This window comes from Hydra vulgaris, chromosome 13, assembly GCF_038396675.1.
Source record: "Hydra vulgaris chromosome 13, alternate assembly HydraT2T_AEP".
Lineage (NCBI taxonomy): Eukaryota > Metazoa > Cnidaria > Hydrozoa > Anthoathecata > Hydridae > Hydra > Hydra vulgaris.
This window is the reverse complement of record NC_088932.1, coordinates 60332761-60352097: the sequence shown is the minus strand read 5'-3', so window position 1 is coordinate 60352097 and position 19337 is coordinate 60332761. Positions and strand designations below refer to the sequence as shown.

Genomic DNA, 19337 nt, shown 5'->3' with positions numbered 1-19337 from the left:
TAAAACAATACATTGATTTAACTTTTTTTATATACCCAACTTAACTGCCTATTTAATAAAATAAACTTATTTAAAACAAAATGCAACTGCATTTAACTAATGGCATCGGCTAATGTTAATTTAAAAAAAAAAGGATGGCAGAAGAACTTTGACGAGACAAATGAGTTGATGATTGGGTTCAATTATGCGCTTTAAATGTGAAACCTTCTTTAAAGTTTAAATTTATTCATAACCAATTAGAAATTTTTAAAAGGTTTAATGACCTTAGCAGCTGTATTTCTTTTGATCCGTTAAATTTATCTGAAGAAAATACAGATTTATTTAGAAGCTTATGTGAAATTTACAGTAGCGACAAAGATGCTAATAAAAGACGCATTTTTATTTTTAATTGAGAAACAGATTACACCATGCATTTCTAATCTGTCTATACTCTACAAAACCTAATTGAATCTTTATGTTTTACGTGCTAATGATGAGAGATGTTTCAGTAGACTAAAGACTATCGAAAATTATTTGCGATCAACAATGACATAGAGTTCCCCTGCGACCCTCAGGGTAAATTTTGGTTTAGTCCAAATTTTTTTTGCTGGCTATTATTATTAGGTTTGAAAATGATGTTCTAGACTATTTTTAAAATCAAAACTAACTGCTAAGCATAAAAATTCCTGATTTATTGCTTTAAATATCTTTGAAAAAAGTGACGTCATTTACGCAATTATTTTTATTAAGTATTTAAAGTTAATCATAAAAAAAAATCATTTTCATGATTAGTTTTACCGTTGACAGCAAATTAGGTTTTTAATTTGTGCTGGAAGATTTTTGTATTTGTAGGAAATAGTCAAGTTATCCATATTAAGTTCAAAACCTGACAAATAAAAAGTGAGAGATATTTTATCAGATAAAATTTTTCTTTTAATAAAAAGTTTTAAATTATTAAAAACTTTTTGGTAATTTTTTGTTTTGTCTAAAATTTTCTATATTTTCAAAAATTTACTGGAATATTTATTTGAAATATATTTAGTGCCTTCATTTGTTCCTTACTGGAACAAATGAACGCACTAAATATATTTCAAATAAATATTTTTTAAAAAATACTTTTCATGTTTAAATATAAACTAAGTCTGGTTCCAGAACATTTTGCAACAAACTATTTTGAAAACAATATAAATAAATCTAAAACAAGAGCAACAGGCAACTTTAAAATACCTTTCGAAACAACAAGACTCTTAAAATTCTCAATAACATATCGTGGTCCCAATTTATTTAACAAATTAGTTTCCAGAAACGAATCACTATTAAATATTATTATTTTGTATTTAACTTTTTATCAGGTTTACTCTAAGTCAAAAGTTTAAATAATAACTTTATAAAAAAAACGACGTGTGAGTGATACAAGAATTACCCTACCTTGATCCTAACCATCCTTTTCTAGCGTAACATCCCTTATATATATATATATATATATATATATATATATATATATATATATATATATATATATATATATATATATATATATATATATATATATATATATATATATATATATATATATATATATTTAAACAACTTTAAAAAGTATTCTACACAATAGAGTGCTCAATGTTCTTAAAAGAACAGAGCAATTATATTAGTAGTAGAAAATCACTTAACACTTAATAAATAATTACACATGCAAATCAAGAATGCTTATTAAACAAAAGATCGGAATTAATTTCTAAATGTAGGCACGAAAATAAGTTTCTCCTAAAAAACTATAAAAATAAATGACTTCAAATAATATTTACATTAACTACCCTTTTTAAAAAAACATTTTAAAAAAATAGCATAAGTAATCATTTCTAAAGAATTTTATATTGACGAAAGTTAAAATTCCTTGCCAGATTTTTAAATTTCATCAGAAAATAATTTTTTGTTGTGAGCATTTAAAGCTATTTGTTGGAGTTTTCTTACCAACAATTGAATAATTGATAAAATTTTAAATCCTACAATTAATTTCTATTTAGTTTAAGATATAAAAAGGGTCATTCCATGCCAAATGGACCAAAATTTTAGGATTTCAACATAGACCCCCTCAAATTTTGATGAAACTTATTAGGTTTGTTAATATCAATGAGAAAAGCAATTCCTGAAAATTTCAGCATAAAATCTTATGTGGTTCATAAGGTGCAGTCGTTTGAAATTTCTGATTTTTCCAAAAATAAAAACTTAAGTAGCAAAAACATGTCTTGTTCATATTTTGATGCTCTATATTTTAAAAACAAAATTTCAGAAAACCTTCTAGCTTTTTTTATTGTATACAACTCTTGACTTACGTTAATAAAACTTTGACATTGAATTCTCAAATGTCACATTTTTTCCATAATGGCTACCTAAAATAGCTAAAAAATTGTTTGCAAATATAAAATGTTGATTTTTGATGAGTCAATATACAAAATCTGCAATTTAAAGAAAAAGACATATTTTTTTAGTTTCTATGTATGGTAGGCTTCCAAATTTTTTAAAATTTACTGATAAGATACAAATCAGTAAAAAATTATAGACTTCTAAAAATGGCTGCAGCTAAATCTTAGGAAAATGTGCCTTCACTTCAAACCACCGGTAACCAAGGACCAACACTGGTTTTAATTTTTTTTTTTTTCTTCTAATTTAATAGACTTTATTTCAGTGATTTCAGAAAAAAAAATAGTGGGTACTATGGGGAAGTTACAAAATCAAAACAATGGAAATTGCCCAAAATGCATTAAAAACAATAAAAACAAAGTTATTGTTGTACTTTAGTTTGTGTTATATATTCTAATACAAAGTATGTATGAATTTAAAAGTATTTCACAATAAGTACTAGAAATAAGTTTTTAATTAAGCTTGAATTAAACTCAGTTTTTAAATAGCCATAGCTCCTACCTGCCCCCTCCCCCCCTATCCCAAGCATTTACTTTTTAACATGCACATTTTTGTCTAGAACTTAGAAAGAAATATGTCTGATGTATGAAGTGTCTATATACACAAACAAAGAATTCAACATACACATTTAAAAGCTGTGACATAAAAAACAAGCAAATTATTGAGTTTTCTTTTTATATCTTTATATATCTTTATATCTTTTTATATCTTTTTTTTTATTTACAAATTTTATCAATTCCTATATATTTATTGTGCCAAAACTTATAAAAACCTTAGTTTCAAAACTTGTTTTTAAATAAATCTTTTTAGGTATTAATAAAAAGTGAATGGCAAGTGCATTGCTAGATCTAACTCAATGTTCCATTGGAAAAGCATTAAATTATAGTTGTCATGAAGTAAAATTTACCAAAATCAAAAAAATTAAAGGTTTCGGACACTGTTTATAACACGGTGTGTCTGGTTTTATCTCTGATGTATGAAGTGCTATAATACCCAAACACACCACTAAACATACACATATAAAAACTGTGAAATTTAGTTTTAAATGTCAGACAGTAAAAAGACTATATATAAAACTTATAAGTAGCCTATTAGGTTAAAATGAAAAAAAAGACTTTCTAGTCTAATTTACCCAATATTTAATACCATGGCCATAAATTTTGTAATATTTTTCCAATACACTCACTATTCCACCCCTCCCCATTAATTTGACTTATTCATTATCATGTTCAAATTTAGATTACAACTTATACCAAGTTAATATAATAACTTATATAAGTTATTTGATTTGTCAACACAATGCACAAGTTGATTGTGTAATAAAAAATATTATCTAATAAACAATCAATAAACATTGCATCTTTCTAATAAATTTTTGCTAAAAAACTATGGTGAATTGATAGGATCTGTTAGTGATTGTAAACTGGCCCTAGCTACAAGTCTTTTGACAGAGCCCCCAACGCCATCACAAGCACTCTTTTCATGTGATGTGGCAAAAAAATGCCATTCTGCAGATACTTTATGATCTAGTTCATGGTAACATAAATTAGATGCTTTTATAATTTTTATATTGTGAACCTGCACCATCACTAAAATTAATGCAGTGGTTAAAGTAAGGCATCAACTCTTTTAAATGATTTTTTACTTCATAAATGAAACAATGAACTGAGTTTGTATTGTGTTGCAAATGATCTGAAATAATACAAACAATTTTACATTTTATCATACTTTCTTCCATATAGTAAATAACAAAAGGATGTCGCTTGACTGTTATTCCAATGGAAACCTTGTACTGCATCTTCAATTAAAAAACTGTAATTTTCAGCGAAGTCAAGTTATACTAAAATATGATTACTTGGTAATGTTATTTTTAGATGCTGCAAATATGCTGCTTGATTTTTGGCTATTTAATAATGATCTCTTAATTGGTCTATTTGTTGACAAGCTTTTTCAATAAAATCATATACTGGAAGAGTTAGTGTAACTATATCATGTTTTTTGTTGGTTTTTTGCCACTGATTTAAGGTGATTTCTACCAAGCTGTGCTTATCAAATAAAGCAGTAAGATACTTTTTAAGTGTGTTGGTATCTGGACAGTTATCGCAACTGTGCAGCATGCAATCTCGATTTGTTAAGTCACATGCAACTAATGTCAAGAGGTCTTTATAGTCTTAAATATCTGGTATTTTTAATGCTAAAAGTTTTGCATTTTTGTGGTACTCACAAACACATACTAAATGGAGACCTGAAGCACCTCCAATTGGAATACACCACTTAGGTCTAAGTTCACAGAACTTAGAAAACCCAATCTTGGCGTCAACTGAAATTTTAATGAACTCTAAATAAAGTTCTTTTATATTAACTAATAGAAGTCTTTTTTGAAAATGTTGTCTTTTACCTAACTTGGATTGAGACATACTGTTTCATACCTGGACACATTCGAGAGTATTCATCTGATTTGTAAAATTCATGAACTTGATTTTTTACTTTATCACTAATAGATTTTCCTTCTTTTTTAGATAGTTCTGCCATTATGCCACACATTTGTTTCAAATTCCTTGCAGCTTTTATCATTCTAAGGAAAGCAGAAAAATAGTTTTGTGCATAAATTTTTTTCATTTTTCTTTTTGCATAGCCGACCCTGTCTTTATGAGCTACTAGTTTTAAAGGTGAACAACCAAGGCTATTAATGCTTGAATCAAAGTTTTCTTTTAAAATGTTAATCTCATTAAAATCATTATCTTTATGTTGACATGAATCGCTTCCATAATCTTCTTTGTTATTTCTTAAATACAGCATTTTTTGACATTCTGTATAAAGCTTATGACCAGGTATTAAATCAAACTCCTTCGCAACATCCAAACTGATTACTCTGATAGATTCTAAATGGTAACACAATGATAAAACATTAAAGAAGCCATTATCTTTTAAAAAATTAATTAAATTATGATTTATATATGTCAAATTTTTTTTAAAAACTTTTTAATTTAACTTTGTGTTTGCTGAATGGATCACAACAAAAGCTTCCATCATACAAAGTCTCAAATCTATCCAAGTAGACCTTTTCATGGTGATTACAAATAGTTTGAATATGATTGACTTTACTCCGCAAGTGTACAAGTTCTTGATCTTTTTTTGTTAATTCCTCAAAACCTTTAATTTTTTTGATTTTGGTAAATTTTACTTCATGACAACTATAATTTAATGCTTTTCCAATGGAACATTGAGTTAGATCTAGCAATGCACTTGCCATTCACTTTTTATTAATACCTAAAAAGATTTATTTAAAAACAAGTTTTGAAACTAAGGTTTTTATAAGTTTTGGCACAATAAATATATAGGAATTGATAAAATTTGTAAATAAAAAAAAAGATATAAAAAGATATAAAGATATATAAAGATATAAAAAGAAAACTCAATAATTTGCTTGTTTTTTATGTCACAGCTTTTAAATGTGTATGTTGAATTCTTTGTTTGTGTATATAGACACTTCATACATCAGACATATTTCTTTCTAAGTTCTAGACAAAAATGTGCATGTTAAAAAGTAAATGCTTGGGATAGGGGGGGAGGGAACAGGTAGGAGCTAGGGCTATTTAAAAACTGAGTTTAATTCAAGCTTAATTAAAAACTTATTTCTAGTACTTATTGTGAAATACTTTTAAATTCATACATACTTTGTATTAGAATATATAACACAAACTAAAGTACAACAATAACTTTGTTTTTATTGTTTTTAATGCATTTTGGGCAATTTCCATTGTTTAGATTTTGTAACTTCCCCATAGTACCCAAAAAATATGTCTTTTCACTTCTTAAATTGCAGATTTTGTATATTGACTCATCAAAAATCAACATTTTATATTTGCAAACAATTTTTTAGCTATTTTAGGTAGCCATTATGGAAAAAATGTGACATTTGAGAATTCAATGTCAAAGTTTTATTAAAGTAAGTCAAGAGTTGTATACAATAAAAAAAGCTAGAAGGTTTTCTGAAATTTTGTTTTTAAAATATAGAGCATCAAAGTATGAACAAGACATGTTTTTGCTACTTAAGTTTTTATTTTTGGAAAAATCAGAAATTTCAAACGACTGCACCTTATGAACCACATGAGATTTTATGCTGAAATTTTCAGGAATTGCTTTTCTCATTGATATTAACAAACCTAATAAGTTTCATCAAAATCTGAGGGGGTCCATGTTGGACCTTGGTCCAGTTGGCATGGAATGACTCAATAGCTAATTTTATTTTATTACAAATGGGGGCAAGGATTTAAATTTTTCTACATTTTTTTATAACATTTGTTCATAAGATATAAATTAGCTTTTTTAAAGTTTTTTTATATATAAACTATTTTATATAAAATTTTTTGTAAATTTGTTTACTTTTACTTACTTTTAATTGCTTTATTTTCGACTTGATTTTCTACATAAAAAATGCTTCGTTTTTATTCTCTATTTTTTATTTTATATAACTTGCTAATGTTTATTATCTATAGATACCTGCTAATATTTACCCTCTTCATGTTTCTCTTGATAATGGATGTCTAAGTATAGAATGTAAGTTATTATTTTCAACTACTCTCTTATTATGATTAGTATTTCATTAGTTGTTTTGTTATTTTTTTATTACTTTTCTGCATGTTTATCAGAAAATAAAGAAAAATTCCTCAAAGGTGTAATGTATTTATACCATGGCCTACTATAATGACAAGCTGTGTAAACATACAGCTTTAAAAAAACTAATTTTTCAAAAAGTCTTTTTTCATGGAAGCATTTGCTTTTCTTTTTTTGTTTTTAATAATTAATGAGTTGTTAATATAACTATAGTTATAAAATAAGGTTGTTATAATTATAATTATAAAATATTCGGTTATATATATAATATATAATTATAGTATATAATATATAATTATAAATTAAAAGTTCTTAATTAAATTTAAAACGTCATTAATAAAATCACTAAAATAAAAAATTTTATTTTAAATCCAAGTCATATTTCATTAGATATAAAATGTATCTTTAACTGGATTATCTTCTACTGCCATCAATGTAAACCTAAGACGTTTTAGTTTTTTTAGACAAATTGCTTTCATTAACCAGAAGATTATGAAACACATTAAACAAAATGTCATCTTGTTTTACATACTTACATTTGTCACAAAAATGGTTTGATAAAACTTTTAAATCATTAGCAGTGATACCAGTATTCAAACAAAGTTTAGTTTTTTTATTGTCAACTTTTTTGTAATATTTGCTAAGCATTTATAAAATAGGTACCACCTGATCCTTCAAAAGTCAAAGTCTTCCAAATGCTTTTCCAATAGGGTCACTAGTAAAATGTGACAGACTTACTTATGACTTGTCGTTAGTAAATGTTTTACAAGTTCAACTATTTCATGACATGGATGGAAAAAAGCACAAGAAGTATCTTATATTAAATTTTTTTATTTTATGACTTTGTTTTTCAAGAGGCATTTTTTCGACCATCAGCCAAATTTATAGGAAAGTTTAAACGTTTATCATTGTTTGATGAAAAAACAGCACAATTTTTATCCTTAGTAAAAGTATCTTCATAAATTCCTTCAACATTAACAATTTTAAAAATTCATCCATCTATAAAAACTGTGTTGTCAACATTTTTTATAGATTAGTTTTTAAAGCAGTTACAGTCTCATCACAAATTATCCAAAACAATTGACACATTTTGACTTTTAATTAGTTTAGGATAAATTGCAGTTTCAATTAAAAAATAAAGTTCTTCTGTATTTTTATCATTGCATATCATTTTGCCAAATATGTATAATATTTGTTCATTGATATTTAGAAAAGCTTTCATTGCCTAAAAAAAACAGCATCTTTTAAGATAAAATTCACATCCAATAAACAAAGAATAATGTTAAAGAGCAAGGAAAGGTTGACAGAACACTTGAAAACTTAAAGGTTTTAAGCCTTTTGTCAAGTTTTTAATTTCAATGGTTTGAAATTCTCTCAGTGTGAGAGAATTTCAAACCATTTAAGTGCAGGGAAAAATTATATGAAATATAGTTAAATAACTATATTAAAAAAACCATATAAAAACTCTTCAGAGCATGAAGTGACAGATACAGTAGAAGGATGCATCATTGTCAAAGTCAAGTCATGTGAGAATGAGTTTTGGTTGATGTAACTAGAGATGCTCTTTTGAGCAGCAACCATTATATTATTTGTAGAAATAATAAAGAGATGCATATATATATATATAATAAAGGGAATTTCTTTTGGAAGCAGAGGATAGTAGCCATCAACACTGAGATCAGAAAATAAATTTAATGAAAATGAATTTATCTTATATAGTGCAAGTAAGTCTTGGAAATTTTGAAAAAGATAAATTAACAAAAATATTTATAACATAAATTGAAACAATTTGGAAGTTTAATAAATTAAAACAACTTGTGTGTATTTTTTTGTGCCACTAAATTTGGAAAAACCTAAATACCAGGGAGCACCAGAAACATTAAACCAACACTGGAAATAATTATTTTAAGGTTGCTGATCAATACTGATCGGCTGAAGTCAATTATTAAAAAAATCATTATTTAAGATTAATCTTTTAGTAAAACATTTATTTTTATATTTTGCTTTTAATTTGCAATAAACCTTATCACTTTTCTGTATAGCCTTTTTAGCATATCGTTTTGAATTACCCAAATCGAAATTTTTTGAACAAAAAACTTCCACCTATTTGATGTTTTTAATTATAACTTTCTTTCATTAAGTTTTACTTTTAACTCTGATCTGTATCCGGAGAATACAGCGGCTCTACGTAACTGATTTCTTATTAAATGAAAAATTGTCGAATAATTTTTTTCCCGCCACTTGTCATATTTTGCCTGCTACCGATTTATTATAATGATCATTTTATACTTTCTATTTAATTTTATTACTTAAAACACATTGTTTTGGCATTTAATGATCTCAAACTTTTGAGATCTTAATAACATTTCAAGCAAAATTAAATTGTTTAAACTGCTTAAATTGTTTTTATGTTCTCCCGTTTTACCCACTGATCAAAAGCCTGCATTATTGTTTATTTAGACTTTAAAGAATAATATTTCTAGTTATTATATCAAATTCATTTAATTCAAAAAAATTCATTTATAAAAAATTCATTTAACATTTAATAAACTTTTGAAAGAAAGTGAGAAAAAATCTGTTTTGATCTCAAACTGTGTTTATTCCAGTAATCAAAACATTCAGTATTTTTTATCATTCAGTATTTTTGCCTATGAGTTATTGCATGCTAAGTGGACCAAGGTCCAACATGGACCACCTCAGATATAAATTGGTGGGTTGGTTTATATCAATGAGAAAAGCAGTACCTGAAATTTCCAGCTTTTGTGGTTTATGAGATATCGCCATTTGAAATTTCTGTTTTATCCAAAAATATAAACTTCAGTAGGAAAAACATGTTTTGTTCATACTTTGAAGCTCTATATTTTAAAAACAAAATTTCAAAAAACCTTCTAGTTTTTTATTGTATGCAACTCTAGACTATAATAAAACTTTGACATTGAATTTTTGAATGTCTCCTTTTATACATAATGGCTACCTCAAAGTTTGTTACCAAATATAAAAAGTTGAATTTTGATAGGTCAATAAACAAAACCTCCAATTTAAAAAGTGAAAAGACATATTTTTGTTAGTTTTTATAAAAGATAGGCTTCCAAATTTCCATATTTGTAAATAACAAAAAGATGCTTTGTTGCTAGACTGTTGTTCCTATGGAAACCTTGTACTGCATCTCAATATTCAACAAAATCTAAATATAAAATATGATTGGTTGGTAATTTTATTTTCAGATACTGCAAATAAGTGGCTTGATTTTTGGCTATATAGTGATAGTCTCTAAATTGGTCTATTTGTTGACAAGTTTTTTTAATAAAATCATCCACTGGAAGAGTGCCTGTGACTATATCATGTTTTTTGTTGGCTTTTTGCAACTGATTAAAGGATTAACTGATTAAACTGATTTTTCCATGCTGTGTTTATCTAACAAAGTAGTAATTTTTAGTAACAAATTAGTAACTTCCAATGATGCTCTTTTTCTTTTAGACAAGATACAAAAACAGATTGCAAACATAAATGGACATGCCTTGCAGCCAACCAGCCAACCTCCAAACCTGCTTTCCTGATTGATATATTTTGCAATCTTTTAAGTTGTCTGTCAATTGTTATCTTGCTCTATAAACTTCATCTATTTTTTTCCAGTAACTCTAATAGTCGTTGCTTGCAGCCTTGTTGGAAGTAAAGATGTTGAAAAAAAAAAAAAAAATTAAAATTATTATTACAATATATTAAAATATACATTAAATTATACTAACAATTCTATAGTCTTATTAGTATATGTTTTGTTTTGTTTTCAAAAAAATCCTGAAGGGGGAGGGAGAAGTTACCTTTTTTTTTTTTCTACCTTTTTTTTGTCCAGGGCATAGCACTTAACTAGCCTAAACAACAAATATGTTGAAAGGAGGTGCAAAATTAAATAGTTTTCAACACCAAGCAAATTCAAAGTAACTGCTGTCCAGTTCACTTAGAAATTATAAGTATAGTATATTGTTGTTTGCAAAGAAACACTGCATAAATCATTTTTTATTTTTTATTTTTTTAGTATAGGTTGGTTTGGTGCTTAACCATCCATATCGCCTTAACTAGTCATTAAATAAATATTGATATTTTATTCAAAAAATGTTTACAAAATATGAATTTTTAAAATTCAAAAATCCTTTAAAAAATTTTGTTTTTAAATATTTAATAAAATTTTAAAAATATATTTTTTTTTAAACTTTGATGAATGCAAAAAGCAGAATTTTCTGATATTTTTAATACTCCTCTTGAAAACTACTAGGGACATTATTGAATTTATTTTAATGACAAATTCTTTCAAATTTTAATTTTAATTTTATTTTTTTATTAGATCTGAGGTAGTGTATATTAAACTTTTTTTTTTTTTGGGGGGGGGGAGGGGGGGGAAGGCTGGGGGAAATTCATTTTAATTCAATAAAAAAAAAATCTATAATCTATAATAATATTTTAAAAAGAATTAGATAAATAGCTCATTAATTGAGAATATGAAGTCCTGATAATGCTATTTTTAAGTTCCTCTAGCAAAAATTCTTGGACGTTTTATACATTATTACAACTGACAGAACAACTGATGTATTATTTTAATAATATTTTTTGCAGTTGTCACTTATTTAATGTGGATTGCAAATGTTGAAAAAATAATGATATAAGTGTTTTTTTGGTTTGATTAAAAGCATCAAATACACATACCAGGTGAATGAAGTTTATTGTTTAGTTAAACTAAAAAAGTAATTATAAATAAGTTAATCATATAAATAAAGTAAAAGAGTTTTATGGTGTTGCTGGAGATAAACCTTTTTTAGCATCTTCTTTGTAAATTGTTTTTCAAAACCAATGGTTCGAAACCTTGCTCTTAAACCACAAAAATGTGGTTTAAGAGCAAGTTTTTTTTTGTTGTTGTTGTTGTTGTTATTCACCTCCTCAAGGCCAAGAAGGCTACTACAGATGAGGAGTCTACTTAATAGTGGTTAAGGTTTTAAACCATTCCAACATTAAAACATTTAAAAAAAAAACATCCAAACCATTAGGTTTTAAACCAATCCAACAGAATGCTCAGTTATTCTTGAACTCTCTCTATATAACTCAATGAAGTCTTGACTAAAATTAATAGCACGTTTTGCACTGTGATGTAGAAGATCAAGAAGATCAGTGACAAATTGTTAACATCGTTTATAATCTGGAAATAAATCCTAGTCCCAACTGGTTTTCAGCCCTTCTATCTCGTTATATTTTTAACAAATCAAAGAAAAACCAATTATGGAATAGAAAAATCTAATTATGTAATTAGTTTACAGATAAACATTAATTAGCTAGGCACATAGCCACAAATCTTTCATTTAAATACCAACGGTGTTTTTTGTGTTTTTAAAGTGTTTTTGACACATATTTCATGAATCAGCTTTTTTTATTGCACAGATACTATATTCACAAACTACTCATTTGTGGCTGAAGAAGATGTTATGTTAATAAAAAACTCCCTGTGACATTAATCTAGCATGGTATGTGAAGCCATTTTAAATCTAGCATGGTATGTGAAGCTATTGGAAATATTAACTTAATCTTATCTTAACTTGTTCTTAATTGTTTTTGCCTTAAAATACTTTCCTTAGAAATTTAATTACCGTCAATGCTTTACCAACTGTTATTTATAACATAAATTTTGCAATCAGTGCAGCCAAACCTATTCCAAATCATAATTCAGTCGGAGCTAATTGTTTCTTAATACTTTTTTTTAAATAAAATTAAGAACAACAGACTTTTTAAATTTTTTAAAAGGCTGGTGATTATGTCTATTTTATTATCTCCATTATGGTAAGTGTCTAAACATTTTATTGTCTCCTCAAATTTTTCACTAACCAACATTTGTTTGTTTCCTAATGGATCATTTTTAAAAGAGGAGGATACATTCTCCTCTTTAAAAAACAACATTTTTGCCTAAATAGTTTTGTGTTTGTTCAAATTCTTTTTATTCCTTTTTAAATCAAAAATCTTGTTTCTAAATGGCAAATTAAAAGTAAAAGAATTCATTAAAGATTTTGTAACTAAAAAGATTTATACATTGATATTTTCTTAATAGAAATTTATTACTATATTATTTTTATATTATATTAAATTTATTACTATATTATAAAGTCAATTTAAATTTGGACTGAATTGTAAATTAACAAACATTTTACTATAATATAGTAAACATCTAATATGTTAGTCAGTATTTTCTTAACCTGATAAAGGACATAGTAAATTTTTTTTCCATGAGACAACCTCCAATTTTAATACATTAAGCGATAAAAAAAATTTACATTAAGTAAAATTTATTGTAGAAATGTTTGAAACACATAGCACAATCTTTGTTATAAAGTTTTTTTAATAAGCAATTGTGTTATGGGTTATATGCTATATTTATTTTCAATTCTTTTTCCAACCTGAAAAATTTCACATTGAAATATTTTTTTGCAATACAAGTAAAAGTTCATCTATTGCGACTATGTCATTTCCAAAAATGTTCATATATGTACATATTTATATACATATACATAAATACTTACATAATCATTGTTTATTTTGATTGATAGGCAATATATGGCTTTGCGATTGTAAAAAACACCCCAACGACACTTGAGGTAATTAATAGCAGAATTTCACTATAATTTTAATTTCTAATAATTTTTTATTTTTCTTGTTAAACAATTTTTTTTTTAAGGATTTTATTTAGATAAAATAGTTTTTTTAAAATTCTGTTATTTATATATTCTGTTTATATTTTTTAGTCTGTTAGAACTATTAGTAATCTTATTGGGTATCCACTTAAGACTTTTTATGGTGATGTATGGCTAACAACAAACAGATCAGAAGAAGATATAGATCATGCTGACTTAGCATATTCAAATGTTGCTCTTCTATGTCATACTGATGGAACATATTTTTTAGATTCACCTGGGTAACATCATTATTTTTGATCTGTTATCACAACAATAGTCTAGCGTTATTATAACAAATTTCATTGTTGTAATAAAGAGTTATTTTTTAATTATAACAAGTTATATTACAGTAGATTTTAAAAAAATCGACTACTTGTTTTTCAAAACATTTATTTTTCAAAAAATTTATTTTAAAAACATTAATTGTTGAAAACAAATAAAGTGCCAAAAGTTAATTATAGACAAATAATTTTTTTATGCTGTCCAAAAAAAATGGGTTAAGTTTTTAAGATTCAAAGGATCGAGGGAAAACCGTAAAAACATTTGAAATAGCTGGTTGCATCCAGTCAAAATTTTTGATGTTTATGCAGCTTAACCAGGTTTGACCAGGTTATGATTGGTTAAAACTATGCATCGATTAAAGTAACTAAACTAATACATAACAAGCCTTTGTTAAGATCGATGATATAAGATATCAAAGTTTATGACACCTTCACAGACAACTTAACTAAGTGTTTTTTTTCAAAACTCTCAGCAAAATGGCAGCAAGTAACTATTTAACTTTAAAATTAAGAAGGAGTTAGTAAGAAAAAGTTAGTTAGAAAACTGTCAATTGTATGGAGTTAGAAAAACATGATGAGAGCGATTTCTAAAAATAAATTTTTTAATGAATTAAGAGCATGAAGGGAAAGATTGAGTTTTGGTTGATGGAACAAGAGATAATAGGTTACTCAAGCAGAAGTAGTATTTGTAAAAAAGTTGATGATGTGCAACCTTACAATGATAGGAGAGAGTCTAAAGCTTGGTAGTAGTTAGAGCAGAAATCCATTTTGATGTTTTCTCCATCTTTTCTAAATTAGAAAAGGGCATTATTAGATGTTTAAGCTTAAATATGACAGCAGCCTTCCATACAAGGACAAATAAGAATTTAATTTTTCAAAGCAAGAATTTATAGATTGTGACAATCTTATCTAGTTGATACAAAAATGATGGTATGCTTTTGTATATCAATAATGTTTTTAATACTAGATTGATTTCTATTGTTTTTAATACTAGATTGGTTACCAATTTTATACCTCAATTTTTATACTATATTGTTTAAGTAATTACTGTTGTTTCAATAAAAATTTAGATTATTTCAATATTTATTATTATTGTTATTATTATTATAAAACAATTAGCTTCTCAGAAGATTCATTAACCACAAATGGTTACTGATTCTAACCCTAACCCTAACCCCTGACCACAAATGGTTACTGATTCTGATCTGAGACAAGGCCATCTCAAACAGGCTGTGACAGCTCATTTTCTGTAAAATTAGCAAAGGCAGACTTTTTTACTGTTAAATTATTTTGTATCCTTGCTTTAGTAAACAAACTTCAGAAACAAATAAAGAGCTTTATGAGGGCAAAATATTTTGATTAAATTTCGGAAGCAAATATTGTAGGAAATTTTTTTACATCTATAAATAAGTTAATTACAATAAAAATTTAAATTATTTAATTTAAGTATTAGAGTTTAGCTAAAAATGACTAAATCTCATTTTTAAAACTATATGTTAATTTTAGCTGTTTAACACTTGTAACAAATAATAAATTTTTTGATAAAAATAAACAAATATATTAACTTTATTTTATTAAAATTATTTTGACTCTTTTGACTCAAAGTATTTTGTTTTGAAGTTGAAAGTTTTGCCTGTTTTATTAAACATTCCTTCCCAAAATCTTCAGAGTGTTTTTTACAATTATTGTTTAAAAAAATGTTTGCCAAAATGCAGGAAACCTTTTTAACACTTCAAGCAAGCAATTGAAATTTACTATTGCACTTAATAAAAATATCAATTAATCCTCTCTTGCACAGCAATGGTGAAACTTTATTCACAAGTGCCACTTCAAATATAAAAAAACAATAAATAACAAAGTAGACTAAATTGCATGTAATTCTGGAAGCTTGTAAGCAATAAAACCTGCAATATATAATGCCCTTATTTGCATTTATTTGGCAACTGATCCTCACAATTTTCACATATTGACATATCAAACTCCACATCAAATTCACAGTTATCACAGTGGTGGTGTTTTTTGCAAAGCACTCGGGGTATCCATTGTTAACTTTTTCTCTCTTGATTTTGAATTTATGCATTTCAAATTTTCAGCAAAATAAGAAATATAGTTTTCTAAGAAATCTTTTTCTTTAATTGATGTTCTGTTCTAATTTTCTAATTTTTATTTTAATTAATTTTGTCTAAACATTAAGATTAGCTATATTAGTTAAAAAGTACATGATATCCTTCAAAAAATTGTTTTACCACATGATATCCTTCAAAAAATTGTTTTACCTTAGTTCTTTAGCTGGCTGTATCAGTTTCGTGTTGGACAAAGTTAATCTTGATTGAATCCTTTTTAAATTTATAATCTCAAGATTGGTTTTTCAAGGATTCTACTGATATTTGTAAAGGCACTTGTAGCAAGTGATACATGCTGATATTTGTAAAGATATTTGTAGCAAATTTACTTTTTTTTTATCCTTAATTTTATACTTTTCTGAGAACTTAAAATCTGTTCTTTAACTTTAATTGAGGTTTGAAGTTTTTTCTAATATTTTTGTATCTAAAATTTCATTTCCGTATATGTGTTTCTTTCCCTTTCCGATGATTGAAAGGCAAGTTTTACACATTTTTTTATGGGGGGAACGCGACTTGGAAAACTTACTACTGCTTCTTGTTCAGGTTCTCGCATGTAAACTTGTTAGTTTGCAAATTTTGCAGTGACAGTGACTGACAAATTGTTGCAATGACAAATTGCCGGTTAAATCCTTAACATTGTTTACCCGTGAAATAAAATATTTGCCAGATTTCAAAATAGAGCCCAGTCTATTATTAAATCTAGAAAGTATCTACCTAGTGGGCATTAGACGTCCTAAGACGTCTGAAGAATGTCAAAGGAACGTCCAATGGGCGTGTTAGGACGCCCAATGCCCACTAGGTAGGTTTTTTTGAGTGATATTGTTTCTACATTTATGTATTTATTTTCACATATGTCAAATGGATTTTTAGTTTTGAACAATGAATTTTCTCTTTCTCTTTTAAACATTTAATAGTCTTGATGTTTTGTGTGCACAAAAATGGCAAATCTTTTTTCTGTTTGTTTTATGATCACATTTTTTTTTTGAAAATTATTTTATATATATATCTATTATTAAACTTTTTAAAGTAGAAAATGATTTTTTTTAAATGCCTAAGTTATGTGAAGCAAAAGTTCGTTATTTGGCCCCTATGGGCTCCTGAAAACATAAATATTTTGATAAAAGGAATTTTGTTATGTCAATGAAATATCACACCTAAATCTACACATTGTAACAAATCCAACAATGTATAACAATATCTGGGGTCAAATCACAAAACTAAGTGGTTGTGTGTTTCATTATTTAAAATAATTATCATTAGTTGATTTTGATGTTTTCTTTACAAAACTATAAATTGAAAATCTGAGGAAAGTTATGCATTTTTATAATAAATGATGGAGATCGTAATGTTTTGTGGTTTTAGAATAAATAATAGAGGTCATGATGTTTTGTGTTTTTAGAATAAATAATAGAGGTTATGATGTTTTTTGTTTTTAGAATAAATGGAGATCGTGATGTTTTAAATTGCTTATCATTTGATGAAATTGAAAGATTTTAAAATCATTGCGTAGCTTTTTTGGATATCATATATAGCAAGGAACAAGAGTTTCGACCTTAAACTAACTTCTGGAAATTTATTAATTGTCAACAACTGGAGGTTTATTTTTATAAATAAAGTTTATTTGCATATTTTAATTTTTTTAACATTTATATCATAATGTTCCTAATGATGCATATATATTAATAAACATCCCAGCCGGCACTAAAAAGAACTTTTAGAATCTAAAATGTTAACACCTTTTAGACGTCTAAATTCAAATAACTATAAGACATCTAATTGTATTTATCTTTGAGACAACAAATAATAGCTGCCTTAAGCCGTCTAAAAGAAGACTACTATTAGATGTCTTATATTTATCTGAATTTTGACCTCTAAAAGGTGTTAACGTTTGAGATGCGAAAAAAAACGTCTAAAAGACGTGTTTGTGCCGGCTGGGATTAATCTACTTTTCTTGTGCAATCTTCTATTGCAATATATTATTTTGGTCTTTTTCTATTTTTTTCTATAATTTTAAGAGATCGTGAATTATTTTAGAGTTCTTCATGGACGCACATCATTTACTGGAAAACGTAGTTTGAGTGGTTGCTATATCAACATGGATGACTACTTAAGTACAATTCGTGTCTTACGCGAAAATTTACGCGGAATACCTTCTAAGTAAAAAAATAAAAAGTTTAGATATTGTTACTAATTGAAAATATATTTTTACTTTGCTCATATTTTGAATACTTGAACAATTTAGTAAGTTATAAACATTAAATGATGATCCGATAAATTTTTTTATTAAGATATTTTTAAAATCTTTATTATGTTTTTAAGTAATTTAAACATCAAAATATTTGTGCATTGGTTCAAAGAAAAGTTCTATTAGAGTTTTTTCTTTTATTCGTTTTTGGTGATCATTTTAATGCATTTTTGTTGTAATGTAATATATTAAAGAAAAATATAATAGAAAAATAATTCGGCGAATTCGATGGAAAATTATTAACTTGGTGGTGATGGAAAATAACTCGGTGTTAAATTGTCTGTAGTTTTGACACAAAGTTGAAAATGCTAAAAAAAATTTATTTCGTTTTTTATTTTTAATATTCATACATGCCGAATAATTATTAAGATATGAATTATACTTAAAAAAATAAATATATATATATATATATATATATATATATATATATATATATATATATATATATATATATATATATATATATATATATTATTCGTTTTATTAAGTTAATACACTAGTTTTTTGATTTGTTTATTTTCAATAGAGTTATACTAAATTTCGTATTTTATTATAATTTTTTTTTTTTTGTTTTTGTTTGTTTTATTAGGTTAATATACAATATTCCATATAGTTTAGTGCATGATTTGTAAATTAAAACATTTTTTTTATAAAAAAAAAGGTGAAATATTGATGCACGGTCGTTTACAAGCGCTGTTTGGGTATGCATGTGTATGTAAATAATTGTAAGTAATCAATCGTTATCGAACCTATCGGATGAATAATGTACTAGTTCGTTTACTGGTGAAAAAAATCACTCAACGGACATGGTCCGTTGAGTGATTTTTTTAAACCCAAATTGTTTATTATATAGTATATTATTCTCAGATAAATAATTTTACAGTCTTACATACATAATAAGTTCTAATAATTTCGATAAACATGGTAAAACAAAAAGAGGTCTATAATTATATTTGTGACA

At 26.1% G+C, this 19337-nt stretch overlaps 1 long non-coding RNA gene across 1 annotated transcript; it reads left to right on the top strand.

Moving 5' to 3' along the window:
* Nucleotides 1-782: 782 nt before the first annotated feature.
* LOC136090254 (uncharacterized) lies at nt 783-18278 on the top strand. The gene is made up of 6 exons (XR_010643294.1): nt 783-879; nt 6903-6963; nt 13602-13649; nt 13797-13966; nt 17568-17727; nt 18166-18278. It is a non-coding gene; the product is annotated as an uncharacterized LOC136090254 (long non-coding RNA).
* The last annotated feature ends 1059 nt before the right edge of the window (nt 18279-19337 follow it).